The sequence below is a fragment of the Erpetoichthys calabaricus genome, chromosome 4 (genome assembly GCF_900747795.2).
Source record: "Erpetoichthys calabaricus chromosome 4, fErpCal1.3, whole genome shotgun sequence".
NCBI classification, from domain to species: Eukaryota; Metazoa; Chordata; class Cladistia; order Polypteriformes; family Polypteridae; genus Erpetoichthys; species Erpetoichthys calabaricus.
This window is the reverse complement of record NC_041397.2, coordinates 327,516,448-327,529,579: the sequence shown is the minus strand read 5'-3', so window position 1 is coordinate 327,529,579 and position 13,132 is coordinate 327,516,448. Positions and strand designations below refer to the sequence as shown.

At 43.4% G+C, this 13,132-nt stretch overlaps 2 protein-coding genes and 1 long non-coding RNA gene across 3 annotated transcripts in view; 1 reads left to right on the top strand and 2 right to left on the bottom strand.

The window, feature by feature from the left end:
* Positions 1-1,986, top strand: part of LOC114643566 (uncharacterized) — an 89,328-nt gene extending 87,342 nt beyond the window's left edge. The window contains exon 3 of the long non-coding RNA XR_007934718.1: positions 1,848-1,986. This is a non-coding gene — a long non-coding RNA (uncharacterized LOC114643566). The remainder of the gene's footprint in view (positions 1-1,847) is intronic.
* LOC114643553 (protein NLRC5-like) overlaps positions 1-13,132 on the bottom strand; it is a 5,922,889-nt gene that overhangs the window by 2,848,744 nt on the left and 3,061,013 nt on the right. The window lies entirely within an intron of this gene.
* LOC114642560 (NACHT, LRR and PYD domains-containing protein 3-like) overlaps positions 1-13,132 on the bottom strand; it is a 691,964-nt gene that overhangs the window by 445,725 nt on the left and 233,107 nt on the right. The window lies entirely within an intron of this gene.

The following is a 13,132-nucleotide window of genomic DNA, read 5'->3' as shown; positions in this document are numbered from 1 at the left end:
TTTCTATATGTATTGTAAGCATACAATACAACTGATAATATGTTGCGCTTATTTATCTGGTGTACTGACATTTTTGCGCATTTAACGGCTGAAATCTAACGTGGTTTGTGCCCTTCAGAATGAAAAGAGTTTGCATTTACCTTTTTAATAAAAGGCGAGCTTTTAAGCCTGAGAAATCACCCCGTAAATGCACACGTTTAATTGCACATGAGTTAATATGTATGCTTACACAGTATTAAAAGACACTCAACAAGTACACAGTATTAAAAGACAGTCAACAATTAACGTCATTTACCTTCGTTCCCGCGTTTGACTTGTGCTGTAAATCTCTTCCTCGTTTTCAGTTCACGTGATTACGTAGGAGGCGTAATACGTGATGACGCGATACGTGACTCTGCCTCCTCCATTAGAGTATATGGACAAAAAACAGGTTCCAGTTATGACCATTACACGTAGAATTTCGAAATAAAACCTGCCTAACTTTTGTAAGTAAGCTGTAAGGAATGAGCCTACCAAATTTCATCCTTCTTCCTACACGGGAAGTTGGAGAATTAGTGATGAATGAGTCAGTCAAACAGGTTCAAGTTATGACCATTACGCGTAGAATTTCGAAATAAAACCTGCCTAACTTTTGTAAGTAAGCTGTAAGGAATGAGCCTGCCAAATTTCAGACTTCTACCTACACGGGAAGTTGGAGAATTAGTGATGAGTGAGTCAGTCAAACAGGTTCCAGTTATGACCATAACGCGTAGAATTTCGAAATAAAACCTGCCTAACTTTTGTAAGTAAGCTGTAAGAAATGAGCCTGCCAAATTTCAGACTTCTACCTTTACGGGAAGTTGGAGAATCAGTGATGAGTGAGTCAGTCAAACAGGTTCCAGTTATGACCATTACGCGTAGAATTTCGAAATAAAACCTGCCTAACTTTTGTAAGTAAGCTGTAAGGAATGAGCCTGCCAAATTTCAGACTTCTACCTACACGGGAAGTTGGAGAATTAGTGATGAGTGAGTCAGTCAAACAGGTTCCAGTTATGACCATTACGCGTAGAATTTCGAAATAAAACCTGCCTAACTTTTGTAAGTAAGCTGTAAGGAATGAGCCTGCCAAATTTCAGACTTCTACCTACACGGGAAGTTGGAGAATTAGTGATGAGTGAGTGAGTGAGTCAGTCAGTCAGTCAGTCAGTCAGTCAGTGAGTCAGTGACTCAGTGAGGGCTTTGCCTTTTATTAGTATAGATTAATAAAGTTATTGAAATAAAAAGAGAAATTTCCATTTTGCAATAATGTATTCCATGAATAGTGAACTGACGTCCAATGTGCGTCTGTTAAAACCCCCCTTGACTCTAATAGCTGGCATTGCCCCTCACGTTGCCATTCCCTCTGACTGTCCAGATTTTGCCCCTCACGTTGCCATTCCCTCTGACTGTCCAGCAGTCACTAACATTAACTGAGATGTTTATTCCACTCCTCCATGCAGAATTCTATCAGCTGTGTGACGTCTGAGGGGTGTCTTGGGTTCACAGCTCGTTTCAAATCCCCCAGAGCATTTCGATGAGATTCAGCTCTGGACTTTGACTTGGCCATTCCAGGACCCTCCATTTCTTTCTTTTCAGTCATTTCTTGGTGGTCAGTGTGGACAGTCCATTAGAACTCTGACCTCGATGGTGACCTTATGGCGTTTATCATAATTCCAGAATTTTATTTTTCATTCCCACAGATTCTGTCCAATCAGATGAGCTCTTTACTGTTGATGGTGTACATTTGCGTCTTGTCAGTGCAGCTCCTGACTGGTTCTTATTAAGTGTGGTGCAGCACCACCCAGTCACTTTGTTTTGTCTCTCTTCAGACTTCTGTCCACTCACACTGGACATCAACACGGCACACAGAGACCTCCATCTGTCTGAAGGGAACAAGAAGGTGACATGTGAGAGGACAAAGCCTGAATATTCTGATCATCCTGACAGATTTTACTACTGGGAACAAGTTCTGTGCAGAGAGGCTCTGACTGGGACTCGCTCTTACTGGGAGGTGGAGTGCACAGGAGACTGGATTCTGATTGGAGTTGCATATAAAGGACTGAGCAGGAAAGGAAAGGACTTGGAGTTCAACCTGGGAATCAACAACAAGTCCTGGAGTTTGCTGTGTGCTGATTCTCAGTACGCTGCACGTCACAATGATGAGGAGACTGAAATCAACGCCCCGTACAGCCCCAGAATAGGTGTGTATCTGGACTGGCCTGCTGGCTCACTGTTATTTTATAGCGTCTCACACACAGTGACCCCCCTGCACAGGTTCAACATCTCCTTCACTGAGCCCCTCTATCCAGGGTTTGGGTTTTGGCTCGATTGTAAGTCCAGTGTAAAAATCTGCTATCTGACACCATGTGACCACTGATCAGTACCCTTCACCGGTCACTTGATGTCCCCACAAGTGCAGATCCTCTTTGTGTTTGTAGTTTGGGGTCAAAATGAACTTTACAGGATGGGTGGGTGGGCAGCAGCTCTGTTATTGAATTTGTGGATGAGAATGCAGGACGAGTGCAGCTGTCAGGGTCTCCATTATTATTGGGTTTGAGTAGCCAGTTGGGTCATAGTGAGGGTTGGTGACACCTCAGACCTACAAATTCCAGTCTGACCAGCAGGGGTCACTGTTGACTTAAAGAGATATGTGCTTTAGGCTGACACTAGAACAACTTCTGTGGCCCCTGAGTGTCACTGAATGTCACCTGCTAAGTAGGACAGGCATGTGGTCCTGCTGGAACAGCACTACTGACAGGCACATGTAGACTGAGTATGAAGAGCTCCTCAATGGTGACAGTATGTAGGAGCACAGAGTGACAATGTGACTAGAGTGTCACCCTCTCAGTTTGCAATTTGTGCCCCTCCATTATTAACTCAGGGGTCCATCAGTTCTGAATGAACTCACTGTGAGTGTCTGAAGACGAGGTCTCACCGGTCATTCAGATGTCAGCCATAATGACAGAGTCACTTGATGTCACATTAGACAATAAACTGCACCTCCTCCTCCTTGACCCCAGAACTTTCACTACTCGTACCCTGGAAACTCCGACATCCTCAGAAAATGAATTGTTGAAAAGCGGATTGGAAAGAGAGCACTGATTGGTTAGGATCGGGGGGCTCTGAATTAGATAGATAGATAGATAGATAGATAGATAGATAGATAGATAGATAGATAGATAGATAGATAGATAGATAGATAGATAGATAGATAGATAGATAGATAGATAGATAGATTTGTTGTTTTTTAGGAATTGTTTTGTAAATTGTATTGATTTTGCTGTTGTATGTATTATGTGTAGATGAATATTTTTCTTCTTCATCTCATGTTTATGTATTTAGTTAGCTTTGCTGTGCCTCTTTTTGTTCCTTGTATGCTTCATGTGGAGCCCAGGAGGGCGGGGACACTTGACATTCAGCTGGAGCTCCACCCCCAGGGGTATTTAAGAAGAAGCTGCAGATGAAAGAGCCACTCCAGCACTGCTCTTTGTCCTGTCTGGTGGTCTCTGCTTTACGTTTTGATTTTTGGTGGTCCTGTTTTGGCCCTCAGGTCCTATGTCTGGTTTATAACAGATGGATTTTGTTTACTTCAGATTATTCTATTGTCTGCCTGCCTCTTTTGCTGTAAGCATTTGTTTAATCCTTTCTTGAATGTTCTAAATAAATATTTAATTATTCAATAAGTTTTTTGAGTTTTATTGACTCCGAGATATTTTAATGTTTTTACATTTAAATGTACTTACTTAGTGGACACTTTAATCCAGAAGATGTAAAACATTATCAAGTAAACATCATTCTGGATTTTGAATGGGAACAAATGTGACAGGACAAGGTTATAAAACTTGATGAGCACAAGTGAAGAGCTCAGCAGTTCAGATGGAGGTGGGCAGCTCGTTCCACCAGCTAGGAGTTTCACATGATACGAGTCTGGACTGAGATTTGATGCCATGCAGAGGTGACGTCACTGGTGTGTGAGTGTGTGAGGAGGAGCAGAGGACCTCATGAGTGATTCCACATATGTATAGTTGGTGATAACCCACTGACTGATCTGTAGACAAGCATCACAGCCTGGTAGTTAACGCGTTCTTCCAGTTGAATGACCTGTAAAATGGAGCTACCTCTTGTTTTTGCCATCTGTAGTAATTAGGTAGCACGAGATGATACCCCTGCAAGTCAATAGTTACAGTTGTCCAAATGTGACAGGACCAATGGATGGACCACATGTGGAGTGAATCAGCATGAATGAGAGACATTTGCATTGTGGTCAGTGAAGGACGGCTGCTGATTGGTCACCATCCTAAGATTACATACCGACACTGCAGGTGTTAGTCCTAAATGAATTGGTGTGTTGACTAGATGGAATGGATGATTTAACAAGGAGCTCCATCCTTGTCAGGTTGAGATGGACATAATGTTCCTTCATCCAGATCGAGATATCATTGAGACATGCAGAGATTCTAGATGGTATAGCGTGGCCATCTGAATGGAACAACAAGCACAGCTGTGTGTCATTTGTGTAGACCATCATGATATGAGAATCCATGGGACTGGATAACAGGGACTCCTAAGTGGTGATCAGAGAGAACAGGGGATGACCATGCACCACTATCTGGGGCATCCCCGTGCTTACCTGATGCACCCATGGTACGGTAGGATCTGCCCGAGATGTAGGACTCATAACCAACAGACAGCAGTCCCGGTGATGCTGAGGTCAGACAGGGTGATGAGGAGGAGGATCTGATGGCTGACTGTGTCAAAGGCAGAGGAGAGATCAATGAGAATGACATAGTGGTAGATCGAGCCAGCCATACCGTGTCAACAACAGTCAGCAGAGCCGTGTGGGTGGAATGGCCCATCTTGTAGCATAACTGACTAGCATCACGTAATCTGATCTTGGAATTGAAAGACCTGATTAAAGTCAGAATGTTTAAGAGTTTTCAATAATAGGAGAGACTGGTCTGTAATAATCTACCTGAGAAGGGTCAACTGTGGGCTTTATAAAAAATGGAATTATGAGGGCCTGTTAGAACATCATAGTAAAAGTGCCTGTTCTGATTGAAGTGTTGTTGATGTGTGTGACTGCAGACATGAGTCAGATAGACACAGTCTGAGGGATGAATAGAAGAGCGACTGGGGAGGAGTTTGGAAATGTCAGTGGTGGAAAAAGAAGAGAAAGAGGAGAATGATGTGGGGTGTTCAGGAGGAAGCAAACAAGTTAGCAGGAGTGATGAGAACTGAGAATTGATGGCAGCCACTGTAATATTATGGGTCTGTGCAATGTGCATTTAATACGAGTAAATGATCAGTAAGTTTTTGGGTGAGGTATAGGTAGTGTGGTGGAGTGGCTCCAGAAGCAGCTGTGGAAATGGGTGATTGACCTGTTCCTTCATTAGTACTGGATTCATGAAGGCCTCACATGTGTCCCATTGGGTTTTAACACTAGAATCCCTGAAGCATACGAAAAAACTTGTAATGCCGGGTCACCTTAAATTCCTTTGCACCTCCTCATCAGCGTCTTTTGTTTTGCAAATGTGTCGATCAGCACAAGCAGTAAGCAGCCTGCTATCCCATCATCCCCTGCCACCGCCGCAGCTTTAGTCATAAACAAATTTCTCCCAGCTCAAGTCTGTTTATCATGGTGTGAGGGTAATATATTGTTATATGAAACACATGCATTTCATGTGCGCTCCGTGTCTATAACAATCTCTGTAAATTTAGGATCTCAGGATATGAGAGGCAAGAAATGTTGAACACAGAACTAAAACAGTAAAAGAAATTGGGAAATGGTAAAACGCACATACACACACACATATATGTCTGCTTGGTTGGTGTAGAGGTAAGAACTGCTGTCTCCAATTCGAGAGGTGGCAGACTGACTGGCAGGACAACGCCCGACCTCTTGCTGCATCCAAACAGTGCCATCTTTCACCTTTACGCCTGGTGCAGCTGCGTTGTCCTTATATGTGAGTGGACGTTTCTTGTGGTGAGGGCTTCTGTTCTCTGTCTCTGATGTAGAATCCTCATCCTCATCTGTGTTCACCTCTGTTATAACACTTCTTTATGTGAAAACAGCAGTGTCATAACGGGGGGAACGTGAACGTGACTGAGAGAATAAAAATGAATTAAAAAAAAAACGCGAACCATTACAAGTATCATACACTTACAGCAGCTGTTACAGACTCAAATCAAATGTATGTTTTTATTGTATAATATTAATAATAATAGCCACTCACTACTGAAAACAGTTAATGTATGAAAGACCCAGGATCGAATGTGTAACCTCTCGACTTAGAGACAGCAGTTCTTACCTCTGCACCAGCCAAGCAGACGTATCTTATATCGCAAATGAGTGGAGCCTTCCCGGGGAGCAAGGCTCTGGCAGCTCGTGGTTCCCCCAGCACTCCGAAAGTCCGCTCTCCAGGCAGTTCATGGCCTCGTGGGGGCAGCACATTTCGAAGTGGTGAAGACCCTGCAGTGGCTACGTGGAAAATTTTACTGGGTTGGCTGCCAAAAGGACGTGGAGCTGCATGTGGGGACTTGCACCATCTGCACTGCGTACAAGGGGCCTACAGATCGCTCTTGTGCCCCATGCATCAATACAAGGTAGGGGCACCCATGGAAAGAGTTGGTGTAGATATCCTGGGCCTTTCCCAAGCACTGAGGATGGAAACAGCTATGTGCTTGTCACCATGGACTACTTCACCAAATGGCCAGAGGCTTTTCTGGTCCCTGAACAGAGTGCCATCATGACAACTGAAGAGCTTGTAGCCAAAATGTTTTGCCAGTTTGGGGCACTGGAAGAACTCTATAGTGATCAGGGGAGAAATTTGAAGCTCAACTGTTCAAAGAGGTCTGCCAGCTAATGGGGGTGCACAAGACCAAAACCACATGCCTACATCCCAAAGTGATGGGTTGGTGAAGCACTTCCACCGAACTTTAACCACCCAACTGGCTGTGCTCACATCCACCCACCATTGGGTCAGGGACTGACATCTAACACTCATTTTGTGGGCTTAACGCTCAGCCATTCTCTAGTCAACCAGATGCACCCCAGAAGCCCTGATGTTTGGTCGTGAGCTTTGTACTCCAGTTGACCTCATCTTTGGGTGGCCTCCTGAAGAAGACGTTTCTGGTGCACCTGGTCTGGAGTATCTGACCCAGCCCCGGGACAAGTTGGAGATTGTCCACGAATTTGCTAGGAGCCACTAGACTAACGCCGGGGCCCACCAGAAAAGAGCTTATGACCACCAATATCTGGGGTGACCTTTTGCTCCTGGAGACCAGGTGTGCGTGTTTAACCCCCATCACAAAAAGGGGTTGTGCCCAAAACTTGCCAGCCACTGGGAAAATCCAGGTACGGTCCTGGAGAGACTCTAGTGTATGGGGTCAGAATGTCTGAAAGGAACAAGCTATAATGGTGATCCATCAGGACTGGCTGGCACCTTTCAAACCCAGGAGGGCACCAGAAATCCCCAACATCCCACCAATCCACTTGGCAACACCAGAGCCAACAGTCCCACCTGCTGAGCCTTCCAGTAGACCCCAGCACCTAAGATGTCCTTCACGCTGGCATCAGGATTTTATTGTGGACTCTGGGGGTGACGAAGGCGAGTGAACCCCCTTGGGTGGAGGTGATGTAGTGAAAGATGGCACTGAAGTCCCAGGAGGCTCTGTGGCACTTCAGCTAAAATTAAACAGTTAATTATGATTTAATTCATGTTGGATTTTAAAACAGTTCTTGTGTTTAATGTTGAGTTATAGCTTTTGGTAACAGGAGTGTTTTATTAAAGTTTAAAGGGGGTGTTGGCGTTTGCCCACCACCACTAACCGATGCTGCCTGGTGTGTGAGTCCGGGTATCAGGACTAAAGGAGCGAGCTGAAGTTGAGTATTGACGTTTGTAGCGATCGCGTTACTTGAATGTACAACTCCACCAGTATTAAAAGAAAAAGTGTTTCAATACATTAAGTGTGTCTGAGTGTCATAATATTAAACAACACACATGTCGTTCAAATGTAAATTTCTGTGCCATTATACACAAATAAACCTCTAAAGGAGTAACTTCTGTCTGCTAATACGTATAAAAGGAAAGGTAACTTTAAAGTAAAGTAATACATGTGGACGATGATATCACAAATATGAAGATGAGGGCAGATGACAGAGGACTGCAACTGGTGAGATTCCATACACAGGACAGCAGCCTTCATGAATTGAAACTAACTTCCTGATTACGTCACATGACAGGAGCAAGGGGAAGGTAGGGAAAATACCAGATATGGACACTAGATGGAGCTAAACTGCAAATCTTAATAAAATGAACAGCTTTAACAAGTTGTAACAGAACACATGGCCATGGCCACTGAGACCTCACCTCTTCTTATTAGGGAGCTCCTGGAAGATGGCGTCTCAGTCTGAGGATCACAGTCCCACATGATAAACTCCCCGACCCAGACCTGCTCAAGAAACTGTTGGTCATCAATATTTTGTACCCACTTCACCATCCTCTGTAGTGCCCACTGGCTCTGGGTTGAGCAGGTGCCGTACCAGGATAATAAGCAGCCACTGAGGATGGACACCACTGGGCACCTGTACAAGTTGTTGGTCATAAGTGTAGAAATTCTGCCGTTCCATAGAAATCTGTGGAAGTGAAAGCGTTAATGAGCCATTTTGATTATGATGAGGATTTGCAGAGCCCACTTCAAGTCATTCCAAGACATTTCAATCTGCCAGCTCTCTTTGTGGCGTCCCTTTCAACATACTGTCGTCATTAATCTGGATTTTGTGTTTGAAAGTCATTCCTTCTTGTTTTGGTGCCTGCTGCATGTGCTCTTCTTATGATAAATGGGTGCACTGACACTTTGGCCAGGATCTGATGCACTGTAACCTGAGTGCCAGTGCTGCTATTAATTAAATCCCCTGCTATTCCCTCTTTCTGAGGGTCAGTTTAGAAGTGCCCTGCTAGGCCTCCTCATCCTTTTCTCCCACCTCAGCCTTGGCCTTCATGCCCATGGATGGTGTGCAGTTTTTACCTTGGGCCAGGGGTGGGCAAATTCATTCCTGGAGGGCCGCAGTGGCCACGGGTTTTTGTTCCAACCCAGTTGCTTAATTAGAAAACAATCCTTGCCAATAATTACATTTCATGGCTTGTTACTGCTTTAACTCTGCTATGTCAAGTCATTCTCATATCCTAGATTTTTTTTTCCATTCTAAGGATATCATCCAAATACTTTGAAGTGTAAAACGGATGGGTAATTCTCAATCCTTCACTTTTTTCTCTTCTCTTTCCTTCCAAGTATTTAATTAAATCAAATAGTGCATGATAAATACACACAGGTGTAAAGGGTAACAAGCAAAATGGATAACTGCTGCTTTCTTTTGTCATTTGCATCTTATTGCTAATAAGGAGCAATTAAAAACAGAAAATGCAGCTGTTTAAGACTTAAATAAGCAATAAGGGTTCATAATCTTAATGAGGAAGATAACTAAAATGAAGCAGAAGTGTTTCTAGAGCAATAAGTGCTTCTTATTAAGCAATTGGGTTGGAACAAAAACCTGCAGCCACTGCAGCCCTCCAGGAATGAATTTGCCCACCCCTGCCTTGGGCTAACATGTGACCATTGCCCACTGTGGCCACCAGAGGGTGCTCCTGCAGTCCAAACCAGACACAGACAGACGCAGGACAAAACTGCAAACACACCTGCTTTTATTTTTTCCTTTTTCCTTGTGGGAAACGCCTTCCCCGTTTCCCACCTGTACAGCACAGTTCAAAGGACAACACAAGAGCACAATTCTCTTCTTTCTTTATCCCTCTCTCTCTCTGTCTGCCTCCCTTCCACCTGACAAACTCCGTCCTCTTCCACCCGACTCTGGCTCCCTAAATGGAGTGAGGTGGCCCCTTTTATAGGGCACACAGAAGTGCTCCAGGTGCTCCACGACCTTCAACCAAGGACTCAGCAATCATCCAGGCACCCCCTGACTGTGACCACAGGCCCCAGCAGGCTTCAGCTTCCATGCTCCAAACCTGTGGGTCTGCTGTGAGTCAGAGGGGCTGCCCTCTAGCATTCTGGGAGAGGTAATGCCCTGAATATGCTCTGTCCACCGGTCCTTCCATTATAGGGGTGTCTCAGCTGGGCAAGGGCCCTGGCCGTCCACCACACCACCTAAATCTCCCTCTACTGGTGTTTATGATCTCTGTGATGGACACCTGGGTGAGCTCCTCCAGTTTGCTATTACAACACACATTCGTCATTCTCTCCACAGTTACATGTTGCACAGTCAGGTCCGCTCATCCTAACTGATCTGCTTCTGTTTACCTCCACCAAATGACTGACTGATTAATGGCTGACAGAGTTACGTAATTACCACATTTGTGACACCTTTACAATTAATAAGTGACATTCTGTTACACTGCACACAATCCCCATGACTTGCTGTTTGTTTTGTGACCATTTTGTATCCTGCTGACTGATTTTTATCCTTCACTGTGCCATCCTTGTTTATCTCCCACTGACTTTAAATGATTTGCTCATCTTTACTGACATCTCAATTGTCTGCTCAGTTGTTGCTGTTTTCACAGAACTCAATTTGCTCGTTGCTAGTGATTTGCACTGAATGAGGTCCACTTGTACGCCACATCAACAGCATTTGAATCTTGCCGACTACGCCAATCCCTTTTTGTGGCTGTTAGTAGAATTGAAGTAATTTTTGAGAGCGGCCTGTGATATTTGATAGTCTCACAAACACATGCGTGACAAGACAACACTTTTAATTAAAATGATGTTATTGTGCCTCCTGGATTGGACTTTTTATTTTTAACAGAGACCTGGCTGGACTTTAGTGAGTCAAGACCCCTGTTAGAACTTTCACCTGCTGACTGTATGCTTTGTTAACACACCTAAGTAGTGGGGGACAGGATGTCCATTGTGTTTAAAAATGTTCATAAATATTACACACTTCTCACTGAAACATAATTAACTTTTGAGAGACAATTGTTAAAAGTTAAATTAAGAGGTGCAGTGCTTGTCACTCTTGTATATGGACCTCCTAAATGATGTAAAGATTTCATTAGGAGATTTTCATTGTTGCTGGTCATGACTTAAAAGCACTTTAAAGCACTTTAAGCTACATTATTTGTATGAAAATATGCTATAAAATTAAATGTTGTTGTTGTTTTTGACTGTGTCTGATAAAATACTGACCTTAGGTGATTTGCACTTTCATGTTTGTTGTACTTTAGAGCCATTCATCACAGAGTTTATTCACTAATTTGATTCTTTCACTCCTGCTCAGTCTGTAAACGGAGCTACTCATGTTCAGGTCATATGCTTGATCTTATTTTATCATCTGGTTTGCCTGTCAGTGATGTTAATAATAAAGATGTCCGTCTCTCTGATCAAATGCCAGCCATATTCAGTGCTGTGGCACCTTCTCAAATTGTCATTCCTGGGGTCTCAAGAAGTAGCCTTCATGCTATAAATTCCTACACTAAATATATTTGTTCTGATATTTCTGTAAATTCTTCTGTTGTTAGTTCTGTGCCACACAATCGGTTACTCTGTGCTCGTAATTCTACATGCAGATCCACACTTGATTCTGTTGCTCTTGTGAAAATCAGACACTCCATATCTAAAGGCCATCCCTGGTTTAACGACTCCATGCAGACTCTTAGAATGAAGTGCAGGAAAACAGAGCATAGTTGGAAAAATATAAATGACAGACATCTTAGGAGATTCTGAAAACCCGTCTGTCTGAACTCCAGCAGGCTGTCAAATTAGCTGAGACAAAACCCTTGTGTGATATTTCTAACAATGATCAGATGTGTAGAGTTCTGTTCAGCACAATAAGTTACACTCCGTACTCCGACACACTTAGCTGTACTGTAGGCACTCATACATGTGAGGAGTTTGTGAATTTTTACTGATAAAACTGATGAGATGAGATCTTCTCTCACACCACCTGCCTCAGTTCCTTTGTTGTCCCTGGCTTGTCTTTACTGTGTGACTCTGTTTGTCTTCCCTTTCTTGCCCAAACTGTGCCCACTATGAAGCCCACATCCTCCACTCTTGATGTCATTCCAGCTCGTCTCTTCAGAGAGACTTTTGATGTTATTGTTGACCTGCCATTGCTACTGTCCCTCCATCCTTTAAACATGTAGTGGTCAGTCTGAGCTTAAAAACATGGACTTGACCTGAATTTCTTTCTGTCTTATCTCTAAATTGTGATTCCTCTCTAAATTCTTAAAGTTTGTTTTTTCACAGCTGCTGTCTTTCCTTGGTGATGATAATCTAATGGAGTCACTCCAGTCAGGTTCAGAGCTTTTCATAGCACCAAGTCTGCTCTTTAGAAGGTCACCAAAGACAACAGAAATCAAGTAGACAATCAAAGATGGACAATCAGACAAGTGGACAAGGAGCTGCAATGCAATGCTGCAATGTGTTTTATTTTATTTTAAACTAATAGACATTCTTTGACTTCTTCTTTCTTGGCAACGATTGGTCAGGTTTGGTCCTTTTGGCCTACAAGAGAAGGAGACATCTGGTCAAATGAGTACCAAGAAATCAGAGACCTTGAACTTTCATAGATGACTTTTTTGATGCTCTGTGACCTCGTGAATTAATAGAAAGTGAGGAGAGTGAAGGCCTTGAGCAGCGTCTGATCAAACAGCTGGTGGAGGTGTCAAATACAGGTGTGGGGGGGTTACATTACAGTCCTAAACAAGGACTCACCTTATGTCAGACTAAATTTAAACAGGACTTGTATTGATATTACAACGAAAGTACAGGCAAGTTTTCAATAATGAAACTCCATCTCCACGTCACCTCACGTCACACCTGTGGGATTCTCAAATATTCTCAACACAAGTTACTGGCACCATGAGCCCTGTTATTGACAGCAGCAGCTCTCTGTTATCAAATACAGAGGTTTTTATATATGTGTTTATATATCTATATGTGTTTTATATATGTATTATATGTCTTATTATATATACACATACACATTCACTGGCCACTTTATTAGGTGCACCTTGCTAGTAACGTGTTCACTCCTTTTTGCCTTCAGAACTGCTGTATTTCATGGCGTAGATTCAACAAGGTGCTGGAAACATTCCTCATGGAA